Source organism: Pithys albifrons, chromosome 10, assembly GCF_047495875.1.
Source record: "Pithys albifrons albifrons isolate INPA30051 chromosome 10, PitAlb_v1, whole genome shotgun sequence".
NCBI classification, from domain to species: domain Eukaryota; kingdom Metazoa; phylum Chordata; class Aves; order Passeriformes; family Thamnophilidae; genus Pithys; species Pithys albifrons.
In genome coordinates this window covers 2,121,117-2,134,156 of record NC_092467.1, presented here as the reverse complement: position 1 = coordinate 2,134,156, position 13,040 = coordinate 2,121,117, and the positions used below count along the sequence as shown (strand labels likewise).

Below are 13,040 nucleotides of genomic sequence, written 5' to 3'. Positions count from 1 at the left end.
ACCTCAGCAGTGCCCAGTTTCAGTCTCAGAGTGCTGAGCACAAGTGCACACATGGGCTAAACTAATAATGGATATTTACATAAATTTCACTATCTAGAAACAAATTAACACAGCCACAGTATTTGATTGGACTGCCATGACCACTGAGTCAGAATTGCTGACTAGTTATTGCAATACAGCCCTGCGGTCTGTCAGCACTGCCTTCATCCCGAGGAGGCGGCTGAAGCTCCAGAAACCAGCAGGAAACTGGGATGGACACCCCAGGCCCAGCACTGAATTGGGAGCACCAGTCTTTGTCACAGGCAGCAAGAGCAAATACTCCTCCTCGTAACTCTGAGCTTAAAAATAATACTTGAAAAGCAAATCCGTTATGAGAACAGAATGAAGCTACTGAGGTTCCAGTTGATCAAAGGATTTCTAATCTAGATTTTGCTGTTAAAAAAACCAAACCAAACAAACAAACCAGCAAAGGCTTCACAGCTGAGGAAAGGCACCTGATTTTAGTCTGCTGATAGCAAGGCACAGAATGAGCTCAAAGTTCCATGACAAAGACACTATTGCAGCTGCAAAGAGCCTGGATGGGCAACTCCAGCTGCAGCAGCTCCACAGCCCTTGGGAAAAGGTCTCCCAACTCCCATCCCCTCCCACCATTCACTACCCCATGGCATTCTTCTCCTATTCCAGCAATATCAGGAACTATGTGTGGTTTTTCCTCCTTATCACATGCTTTGAAGCCATTTTTCTGGTGCAAGCTTGCTCTCTTTTTCCCAATATTCCATAAAATTCTCCTTGCAGGCACTCATTTAATTCAAGCCTTTCTGGAAGAGATCTGTAACAAAACAGCAAACAGGACAGAAACCAGAGGAACTGCCAAAAACAGATCACCAAAGGTTCACTCCTACACTTTCAGGTAAGTCCAGCAAACACCTTCAGGTCTGAGGGGCCACACCCCAGACTGCTGTAACTTCCATCCCTGTTAAACTCTGTCCTAGAGCACCTCTGGTGACTCACCAAATGCTCCAACCTACCAGACATGGTGGCTGATGACCAGGTGGGAATGATGACCTAGAAACTGGAGCCAGTTTGCCATCCCCATCCCCCAGAGGCACACCCTCCCTAAAGGGTGAAAGTCACTCCCATCTCCTGTTTTCCATCTCTTCTTGGACATTCAAATGTAGACACACAACCAGTCCTGTGGTCTGATGATACACAGAGGTCCCTGCACCTCCTCCAGCACTGGGCTTTTCTCTCTCAACACTGAGCCCAGGTCAGCATTCCCACAGACGGGCCTCAGCTCACTTGGAAAAGACCTCATGGATCCAAAGCCCAGCTCACAGAGTTTGACTTGACTGCCACAGAAGACTCATGTGCTGTCCCTCATTTTCACACCCAGCCATGGTCAGTATCTTGAAAGCAACAAAACTGAACACGAAACACAACTCAGGCATGTTCAGGAGATATGGCAGGAGCTGGCAGCAGGTCAGGCATGGAAAATTATAGACAAGGAAGAGTCAGTTGGGAAAATGAACACTTAAAAAAGCACAGAGGTCACCAATCTGCTCATTAAAAAGAGTCCATCAGCAAACAGCACAGTGCAACTCAACAGGGAGCAACCATGAAAGAGAAACCAAGAAATCTTCAGGGCCACCTCCATTCTGACTTGTGGATTTTATTCCTGAGGATACTCAGTCCCAACCAAGATTAAAAGTGGAGTTGATGTCACATGCTCAGAAAGCCCACAGATTTTTGGGGGTAATTCCCTTGGCATGGTTAATTCACCTGGGATCTTCCATCTCACCTCTGACTCTGACAAGGACTGCATCAAAATCCACCCCTATCTTGGGAGCAGCTAAGGCTGATTGAGGCCAACAACAGCCTGTTTGTGCCTTTTCAAAGCTCAGCTCAATGCAAGAGTGTCCCAGAAAAGAGAGCTGTTTTATTCAGCATTCAGCTTAAGGCAAAAAAATACAGGAACACAACAATTACCCTGGTATTTACTTTCCACTAAAAAGATAAGGGCTCTGACAACAAGAAAGAGTAAGTGGGTTCCTGGTATGCCTTCCCAGGTCAGCAGGAGCTCTTGGGAAAGCAGAGTGGAAGAGCAGAGAGGAGGTGCTGCCATCAGGATGCTTTTCTCCATCACAGTCCTCTGGCACTGTATACATCTCCTTTATCTGAAAGAAAGTGCTTTATTTCAAAACCAGGTGTTTAGACTGGTGGGGGTTTATATTTTGGAGGACAGGGAGGTGGCAAAAGCCAGCACTAAAACAACTCCTTGTCTTACTCCTCAGCAAACAACACTTCACAGCAGGAGCAAAGAAATCCCTCCTGATGCACTGAAGCCAACATAAACCCCAGAAAACAAGAGTTAATCCCACTTCATGAACCTTCTCAGGGATCTCCACCTTGTTCTCTGCAGCCTCCTCTTGTCCTGTGCTGTTGCCCAACCTGTTCTGCCTCCAAAGCAAGGCCAGGGTAGGGCCTGGAAGGGTTTGGACCAAATTTTCACCCAGCAGCAACATCACTATATGCTGATTCTGCCACATTTGCTGTTGCTTCAACCTCAGTGGCCTCAAAGACCAAAGCCCTGAGCCTCTGCCTGGCCAATCTTCCCTGACTCAAGAGGAGTGCCATCCAACTCCTGCTGCCCTGTGCCAGGCACAGGGGAGCAAAGGCGAGGGCTCTGCTGCCACCCTGGGCAGCTGCTGGCTGGGAAGGAAACCCAAAGCACCAGGCAGAGGACTCTGCACTGCTGACACACCTGCAGCAACTCCCCACCTCTCCAGAGCTACCAGCACATTGCAGGGGTGACTGAGCCATCTCCATCCTGATGCCACCCAGGGTGGAGCCATGGACATCCCCAGCTTTGGGCTGTGCCCATGGCCCAAAACCAGCTTTTAAGCCCAATCCTGCAGTCATCACTGCAAGCTGAAAGGCTTTTATTTACACTCAGCAAGAAGCCATGGGTGTTTTGCTGAGAGTAACCAGCACTTAAATTATTTGCCTTGCAAAGGAGTCTCTTTAACTACAAGAATTACACTGAGCATGCAATGCTTTCTGACCCACATAGAACCTAATAATTTGCACTTTATGGAACCACTTTGCATAGACAACCCATCTTAATGGCCAACAACCTGCTGTACAAAAATTAATAATTGAAAAGCAACTTGTCAGCACTGTTCTTTGCATTACAGGTAACTCACAAACCTCATTAAATTGTAGCATTAAATTTCTAACGACCTTCTGGAAAGCTCTCCACTCCCAGAGGTGTTTTCTAAGACATCAGTTCTCAGAATGCCAAGAGAAAGTATGTGACAGCCACCCAGAGTGGGGAGAGGCCAAACCCCTGTCAGAACGAAGCCAGCCTGATCCCCCTTTGGCTGAAGAAGTGACTTTGACTTGCTGAATCCCTGCTCTCTCCAGCCAGTCACTTGACTGGGCTTCTCTCACAAATTTCTGCCTTAATGCCAGATTAATCCGACTTCATCCAGTCCCCAGACAACTAAGAAGCTCCAGCTCTTTTTCTCTCAAATCTCTGCCTTTTAAACTATTTCTGTTGCAGCACTCGAGCATTTGCTGTGGATGAAGAAAAGCTCAAAATGAGCACAGAAGTGCAAAGGCAAACAAAAACTGCATTGCCAAGCCTGGGATTTTCACAGCCTTAGGGAAATGGAGTCCCCTGAATCCCAGAGCAACTCAGAGCAGAGTCAAATGCATAATTTTCCATTATGCTGTAAAAAATCCCCAAATAAACACACAACCAAATGCTGCTTCCCAAGGCTCAGCATTCATTATTCTCCTTAATGCTGTTCCTGAGCCCGAGGCCTCTTATCCCATGTTTTCATGTTTTATTTTTCTGAAAACAGTCTTCCTCTTGCCAAAATGTCCAAGAGCTGGAGCTACAGGAAAATCCACCCCAGAGTGCCATGGCTGGGGCAGAACAACCAACCAAGGCCATACTTCAAGCTGCCAACCACAGTGCCCCGTGGCTTTGTGGCAGTGCCAGAGCCTGTTGGGGTTGGTTGGGATGGCAGAGCCTCCTCTGGGTTGGGATGGCAGTGATTCCTCTGGGTTGGGGTGGCAGTGATTCCTCTGGGTTGGGATGGCAGTGATTCCTCTGGGTTGGGGTGGCAGAGCCTCCTCTGGGTTGGGGTGGCAGAGCCTCCTCTGGGTTGGGGTGGCAGAGCCTCCTCTGGGTTGGGATGGCAGTGATTCCTTCTCTGGGTTGGGGTGGCAGTGATTCCTTCTCTGGGTTGGGGTGGCAGTGATTCCTCCTCTGGGTTGGGATGGCAGTGATTCCTTCTCTGGGTTGGGGTGGCAGTGATTCCTTCTCTGGGTTGGGGTGGCAGTGATTCCTTCTCTGGGTTGGGATGGCAGAGCCTCCTCTGGGTTGGGATGGCAGAGCCTCCTCTGGGTTGGGATGGCAGAGCCTCCTCTGGGTTGGGATGGCAGAGCCTCCTCTGGGTTGGGATGGCAGAGCCTCCTCTGGGTTGGGGTGGCAGAGCCTCCTCTGGGTTGGGATGGCAGTGATTCCTCCTCTGGGTTGGGGTGGCAGAGCCTCCTCTGGGTTGGGATGGCAGAGCCTCCTCTGGGTTGGGGTGGCAGAGCCTCCTCTGGGTTGGGATGGCAGTGATTCCTCCTCTGGGTTGGGGTGGCAGAGCCTCCTCTGGGTTGGGATGGCAGTGATTCCTCTGGGTTGGGATGGCAGTGATTCCTTCTCTGGGTTGGGATGGCAGTGATTCCTCCTCTGGGTTGGGGTGGCAGAGCCTCCTCTGGGTTGGGATGGCAGAGCCTCCTCTGGATTGGGGTGGCAGAGCCTCCTCTGGATTGGGGTGGCAGAGCCTCCTCTGGGTTGGGATGGCAGAGCCTCCTCTGGGTTGGGATGGCAGTGATTCCTCTGGATTGGGGTGGCAGAGCCTCCTCTGGGTTGGGATGGCAGTGATTCCTCCTCTGGGTTGGGATGGCAGTGATTCCTCTGGGTTGGGGTGGCAGAGCCTCCTCTGGGTTGGGATGGCAGTGATTCCTCTGGGTTGGGGTGGCAGAGCCTCCTCTGGGTTGGGATGGCAGTGATTCCTCTGGGTTGGGATGGCAGTGATTCCTCCTCTGGGTTGGGGTGGCAGAGCCTCCTCTGGGTTGGGATGGCAGTGATTCCTCCTCTGGGTTGGGGTGGCAGAGCCTCCTCTGGGTTGGGATGGCAGAGCCTCCTCTGGGTTGGGGTGGCAGAGCCTCCTCTGGGTTGGGGTGGCAGAGCCTCCTCTGGGTTGGGGTGGCAGGAGGATCTGGGGCAGCCAGGGGCTGGTTTAGCTTGCTGTGAATGCCTGGGGGTGTCATTCACGCAGCTCTTCCAAACCAAACATTGTCACTGCGATAGCAAAGGCAAACTTCCCCAAACCAATTGGTTTGGGGGTTAATTAGTACCCTCTGCTGCAAGGCTGGAGACAAAAGGAAGATGCACTCCCCTCCTCCACGAGCATCAGGACTCTGTAATCTCAAAGATACACCTCATCCTCCGAGACCAAAGCAGAATGGACACAGCTACCTCTTATCATTTTCCTAAGCAGAGGAAAAGCAAAAGAAACTGCCTCAGGAGCTTGTTGATAGGGAGGTTTGGGTTTCCATTTCAGCAGCACTGGCTGATGGACTCCCACACCTGAAAACCAGGGAGTAATTTAAAAACATAAATCCTAAGAAAAAACAATTATACCCATTAGAATTTGGAGTGGTAAAAACAATAGAGACAGTATTAGAAAGCCCTGGCTGGCTTTCCTTTCACCCACTGATAAAACAAGCCCCTGGAGTACTCGAAGGAGTTTCTCCTCTGTGCATTTATTTCTGCAGCAGGAGGAGGGCAGAGCCAGAGCTCTTCCCCTGGATTCACCTTATTCAGCAGCTTCAGCTCTGCTATTTCAGATTCCTGCAAAACTAAAGGCTCAGAGGAGAAAGCTGAGCCTCTGGGCATCCACCAGCTGAAAGAGGCAGTGCCCTGACCTCCCACATCACATGGCTGGGCACCCTCAGCAGCCCAAACCACAGCCTGGGACACCCCCCTGCACAGGACACCCCGATGCCCAGCTGGGCAAACCCGTGGGCAACAGAATACCCAGCCCCTGCCCATCAGCTGCACTCCCTGCAAGCTGCAGCTGGGATGAGCAGGCCTGTAGAGCAAATTTAATAAGCAGCAGGATCTAGACTGGATCCTGCCAGAGCAGAGAAACATCTTAGTCATCCCTCAGAGCTGAAGCTGAAATGGGCTCACAGACCATCACCAGCCCTTAAAAAGACAGCAGTTGTTTTGGTTTACAAGCCAATTCTTCCCTCAGACTGTTTTCCACTGGAGATGTGCAAATATCCAACATTCAGAGCTTTACTGAATAGCAATTTAAAAAGAATTCTCCAAACACAGAGGCAAACTCCAACAAGCCTGGTGCCTCAGGAATGGCACACCAAGATCAGGAACCTGCAGAAGGCACAGAAAATGCTGCTGACACCCAGAGAAAAGGAAGGAGAACAAGCTGCTCCTTTCTCTGCCTTCCTGCAAAAACAATCTCCCTCCTCAAGACCCAAAACTGCACAGGCTCCACAACTCTAATTAGCCACGACTCCAAGAGGCAGAGCTCTGTCTGCCAAACATACAGAAACATTAAAGTTGCTTTGCTCCTATTAATAAAATCTTGGGATGGGATGAGAAAAAAATCCTAAGGAGGAAAAGCCTCAGAGGTAAGTCCCTTCCCCTTCCTGAATAAAGAGATGTCTTTGTGTGGATAAACTGGGCAACCTGGATAAACTTTTCCTTGTTTATTGTAAAAGCACAAGTTCACCAAGGTCCTTTTATGTCCTGATGTATGGAATTATTCCAGCTATGTACCATTTCACAGAGTCAAAGGGGTGAGGCTACTTATGGTATTTATAGATACATTCAGGGCTAGAAGTTTGGTGAGCAACAACATAGTTATGGGCTCAACACCTAACACACACTTTGGGGAAAATGCCCACCTGTATATATAGATTCTGGAATATTTTCCCTATTAAATACATATTTTAAGGGAACTTCCTTTTTATCTTTTTCCAAATCTGACGGACAAAATCTGTTCTTTTCTGTTATAAATACAGAGACAGCAGGAAAACAAACTGAGGCCACTTTTACCCTGGTGCCATCCTGATGCTTTCAGACATATTCACTGCTTTGGGCTTGGGGTTGGTTTTTTATTAGCAATAACACTACATTCTCAAAAATGGGGCCTTAGATTTACTAAGAACACACCACACACTACAAGATGAATCCCTGCAAACAACTCAAAATACAGACAACAGTGGTCTCAAAAAAAAAAAAAAAAGAAAGAATGGTTTTCCCTTACTTACATAAAACCCAGAAGCTCATAATGTTTTTAAAATCTGGTTCTCCACACATCTAATGCAGAGCCCTGCCTAAAGGGTGTCCAGGACTGGACTAATACCACAGTAAAATCACTTAGCACCGGCATCTCTTCACTCTAGAATTACCTTCCTTTGAAACAAGCAGGCAAAGGATGCTGTTGGATCACCACCCTTGCAGAGATCTTATCCCTATGCACACACTTTTTTGTGTATAACATCATTATGTAAGTGTCTCTATTTTTAAAACAAAAAGAAAACGTTTGTCTGGTCACTGTCTACCATTATCCCACCCATAAACCAGTAAGCTGAAATTCCACCCACTTTAATCATAAGTTTACAGGCTTGAAGGTGGAATAACAATAGAAATGACCAGATTTAGATTTTCTGTTTGCTCTAAAAACATGGAAATCCAACCCATTTGTAACAACAGGACTGCAGAAACTGCCACAATAAGGGCACTGGAACAGCCCCAAGCCTGTCTGAGTTGAAGCAGCATTTGGAAAATGCTCTCAGGAATTACTGGGGTGTCCTGTGCAGGGCCAGGAGTTGGACTTGATGGTCCTGCTGGGTCCCTTTTAACTCAGGATATTCTGTGATTCCAGTAATAAATTACCAACCCTCAAAGGGCAACTTTTAACATACCAAACCCAACAGCAGTTTTCACTGCCTGATGCTGCACTTACTGGAATCTGTATTTCTTAACTTCAAACTCTTTAATAGAGTTTTTAAATTCTATTCTCCACATCCTTCCACGTTCCCTAAAATGTTGCACCTTGCAAAGATTTACTTCAGTAAATCCTCCAACAGCATTGCTGAAGTTGCTCCTTGGCATGGAGGAACTCTTTGTCACCTGCGTGGCTCGGAGTCACAACTTACTACAACATGTGTGCAAGATGCACAGCTGCAAAAATCACATCATCTCTGGTATTTGAACATTATTGTGCATGCAATCACCTAAACATGAGAGCCACAATGGCATCTGTCTAGGAGAGGTGATGTAAATGGGGCTGGGAGCACACCTGACTGCACACACAGCAGTTTCCTTCACATACTTTCCAAGATGGGTTAACATCCCCATACATAGTCTGGGTTTGTGTGAAAATCTAAGAATTCTTCCACAATTCAGATAAAATCACAGGCACTTGAAATGGCAAGCTGTAAAATGAATAAAGTTAAATGCTTTTTAGAGAGTACAATTATACCAGAAGTTCACCAACACAGCAGGCTGTGAACAGTAACACCATAAAGTTTTTCAAAACAAATTAAGACATTTTTAAGAGAAGACAACCCATCATCAGCCACTAAACACAACGGCCTCACTGGGACTGCCAGCCCACAGATTCCCTGGAGTGATGACCACTGGAGTTACAGTTTCCTACGCACCTGTAAGTGGCCCCAACAGAAGAGCTACCAAGTTACACAGATCCCCAGTGTGGCCAAGAATAACTGTCCTTACTCCATTCACAAAATTGAAGGTGACAGGATCCCAACCTGTTAATAAATCAGAGCTGAAGGCAACTAGTACCAGTAAAAGAAATAGTCTTAACAGTACTGATTGCATATCACATTCCACACTGCTTCCTCTGAACATCCAACAAGAACAGAGCCTTAATAATATCACCTATTCCCCAAAGCACCTCTGTAAGATGCCAGTGTACCCTAAATGTGCTTGTGTACATTGATCACAAATCTGTTCTACAGAACAATCAGCAGCACAGAGACAGACATTCACAGTGTCTGTGAAATCCCTTTGCAATTAGATGTCTGCTTATATAGAACTGAACACAGTCAGCAAGGAAGTAATAAGAACAACAATAATCACAATAATCCCTTTCCAGAGTATTTCTGAATGTGTGTCCAAAACGTTGTCCTGTTCCATCACCTGCTGAAGGATGGAAGAGCAGCATCCTTCTGAGTGAGAGGAAGGTTGGAAGGGCTTGGGCTCACACCAGAAAGGCCTCCAGAAAACTGACTGCAGGAATCAGTTATTCCTCCTTTCCCAAGCACTTGCCACCATCACATCCTGTACTTTTAGAGCAAGGTCCACTTGTAGAACAGCAGAGCCAATGCCAGACCCCAGAGTAAAACCAGACTGGGGTTGGAGCGCACACAGACACGGAGAGGTCCCTCCCAGCAAACACCTCCAGCCCCTTCCCCATGCCAGGCTTCCACCTTCCCCTTCCCCTCTTCTCTCACAGGGGTCTCAGCCCCAGTGCAGCAGCAATGCCTCCTCCCTGAGCATGGAGGGAGACAAGCCCAGAAACCTCTCCCGCTCTCGCGACAGCCAGAAGGGACAGCCAGGCAGCAACAGGCTGAGCGGCTGTCAGCCTCAGCAGGCCAGACTGGAACTGGATTCTTTTTCCATTTAGAAATCTTCCAGTTGAGTGTTGGTGTTCCTCCTTGACCCAGCACCCAGCCCACACCAGCGCAGTGCCCGCACAGCTCGCCGGGCACCGTCGGGCTGTGCACAGAGACATCCACAGCGGCCTCTGCTTGGCAGCTCAGTGAAGCTGAAAGGAAGGGTGCCCATGCGTGCCAGCAGCACCTCAGGCACTGCAGAAGCTTCTGACACACAGGCAATCCATAGGAAGGACATCATTATCCCAAGGAGTTCACTAAAAACTTATTTAGCATGTTACTGTGCCCACTCGTTGTGTCTGTGCCCAGTAGGTGCCATGTGCTGACTGCACAGACCTGCCTGGTGTGAACAGTGCCCCAGTCCATGCTGCTTATAGATCATGTTTGCCCAAAGCTGAATGATCATTTCAACCTCTGCTAATCTGATTGCATAACAAACTACAGCAGCCTTAAATAACCACGCTGCTCTCTCCAGCTTGGGTGAGTTGGAATCAGCCATTTCAGCACCTCGCTTCTTTCAAGAGACAAAATAAATCCCATCATGGAGAAAGCAGAAGAGATCAGTACCTGGCAGATCAGGGAGAAATAAGAAAATAAAAGCATCTGGTCCCTGCTTTCACAGCCAACTCCTGCACACATCACAGAGTGAGGTTGCCATGCAGGAACTTCACACCTGGGGCAGGCTGTGGGCACAAGGAAAGGCAAAGTGTTTTCAGCCACCCAACGCTATTGTGCAATGGAAGCACATTCTGCTGGATCTTATTCACAGGCTCATAACCAAACTGCACAGTGTGGATTCTCCAAACAAGTAATTGCACGCACATAAACACAGGCCGTAATTTACATCCTACAAGACCTTATCTAGCACGTACGTCACACCCATCAATTACGACCCGAAGCACCAGTGCCAAACGGCTCTTGCCCTCCCACCCCAAACCATGATGATTAATACCAAACCCGGCTCATCCTGCACCTCCTGGGAATAAACACACACCAAGCACCTCCCGAAACAGAGCAGTATTTAAAGATCCCTCAGACAATGAGAAGGTTTGTAATTATTATGGCATTGCATCATCAGAAAGCCTTAAACAAATAAAGCTGCCTCATCATAGGACGCCTGAGATAATCCAAGGTTCACCCACCCCGAGCAGTGTCGGTGCATCCACTCACACCAAACAGCACCACCCCCAGCCCCGTGCACAGGGACCTCGGGAAGGTGGAGCCTCACGCCTATCATCCAACAGGAACTCGGGCAAGCAAAACCAAAACACACATTTCTTTGAACGGACTCGGAACTGGAATTTTTCCATCGAAATCCAACCAACCAGGGCACGGGGAAGGTGAAAGGCAGGCAAATGGAAAACTGAGTAAGGTGAATGGGAAACTGAATTCAGCACTTCTCAGTTTTAGTTCCCCAGTCCATGATCAGCTTGGGAGAAACCAAGAAGTGGTACTGGAAGCTAATATGAAACTGCCCATTGATCCCAGCCGGCTTTCCACAGCACCAACAGCGTTCCCCTCTGGATCAGACCCACGGAGGAGCTGCCCCATTGCAGCACTCACAGGCAGGACGGGCACCAGCAAAGCTCTGCCAACCAACACACACATGAACACCGTGGTAAGGGAAGGCAGGCCAAGTGACTCTGCTCCAGGCATAAATATCTGCTCCTCTGAGCCCACAGCTCCCCACGAACCATTGTGAATTATCCCACTGCCCCTCCAATCCGCCCGTGCCAGGGCCCTGCACTAGGGAGGAGCGAGGATGCCCCGGGGCCGTGAGGTCCGTGCGCTGTTCCCGCACATCCCTGCGCTGTGCCCGCACATCCCAGCGCTGTGCCCGCACATCCCAGCGCTGTGCCCGCACATTCCTGTGCATTGTTCCCGCACATCCCAGCGCTCTGCCCGCACATCCCAGCGCTCTGCCCGCACATTCCTGTGCATTGTTCCCGCACATCCCTGCGCTCTGCCCGCACATCCCAGCGCTCTGCCCGCACATTCCTGTGCATTGTTCCCGCACATCCCAGCGCTCTGCACGCACATCCCTGCGCTCTGCCCGCACATCCCAGTGCTGTGCCCGCACATCCAAGCGCTCTGCCCACATACCCTGCGCTCTGCCCGCACATCCCTGCGCGCTGTGCTCGTGTGGCATCGGCAGGCACAGCCTGGCACCAGCAGCGCCTCCGCCGGGCCGGGCCTGGCTGGGCTGGGCTGGGTCGGGCTACACTGCGAGGCTGCCTGCGCGGAGCCACAGGGCAGAGCCACGGGCACGGACAGACACACGGACACGGACAGACACAGGGCACGGACAGACACACGGACACAGACATGGACAGACATACAGACACGGACACGGACAGACACACGGACAGACACACACACAGGGACACAGACACACACACAGACCCGCTGTCCCGCTGTCCCCGAGCCCGGGACACCGCAGAGATTCCCCCGCCCGCTCCATCCCCGCACGGCCCGGGATCGACTCCATCCTCGTTCCATCCCCGCACGGCCCGGGATCGACTCCATCCTCGTTCCATCCCCGCACGGCCCGGGATCGCCTCCATCCCCGCTCCATCCCCGCACGGCCCGGGATCGCCTCCATCCTCGCTCCATCCCCGCTCCGCCGAGCTCCTCGCCCCGCAGCCATCCCCGCCACTCCGCTCCGCGTACAAAGCCCGGCGGGCCATGAATAAAACATCGCCACGAGGAGGCCGGGGCGGGGGGGGAGTGTCGGGATACGGAAAAATAAGGGAAAGAATGGCCGGGCAGCGCGGGGACGCGGCGGGCACGGCCCCGCGGGTGGGGCTGCCCCGCACCCCGGCCCGGCCCGGTCCGGCCCGGCCCGGATGGCAGAGGCGGCTCCCCCTCCCGGCCCCGCGGGTCTCACCTCGGCAGCGCCGCTCCGAGCGGCTCCCTCGGGGCTGGAGCAGGCGCGGGGTCCGGGCGGCTCCGGCTCGCTGTGCGGCGGCGGCGGGCGCGGAGCGAGCGGGGCGGGGCGGGCCGGGAGCGGGGCGGGCTCTCCGGGAGAGGAGCAGGGCGGAACGGAGCGGGCCGGGAGCGGGGCGGAGCGGGGCGGTCTCTCCGGGAGCAGGGTGGGGCGGGCTGGGCATCACCGCGGGGAGGAGCCGCCTGCCGGCCTAGCCCAGCTCGCGGGATGCGGCGGAGGATGCGCGGGATGCGGGGGATGCGGGGTGCGGCAGGAGATGCGGGAGATGAGGGGGTTGCAGGAGATGCGAGGCACGCAGGGGATGCAGAGGATGCGGGGGTTGAGGGGGATGCGGAGGATGCAGAGGATGCGGAGGATGCAG

The 13,040-nt window shown here is 51.3% G+C and overlaps 1 protein-coding gene across 1 annotated transcript in view; it reads right to left on the bottom strand.

Annotated features, from left to right (window-relative positions):
• C10H1orf21 (chromosome 10 C1orf21 homolog) overlaps window positions 1–12,733 on the bottom strand; it is a 125,492-nt gene extending 112,759 nt beyond the window's left edge. The window contains exon 1 of the mRNA XM_071565604.1: window positions 12,620–12,733. The gene's annotated coding sequence lies outside the window, so the exon portion shown is untranslated. The remainder of the gene's footprint in view (window positions 1–12,619) is intronic.
• Window positions 12,734–13,040: the final 307 nt, after the last annotated feature.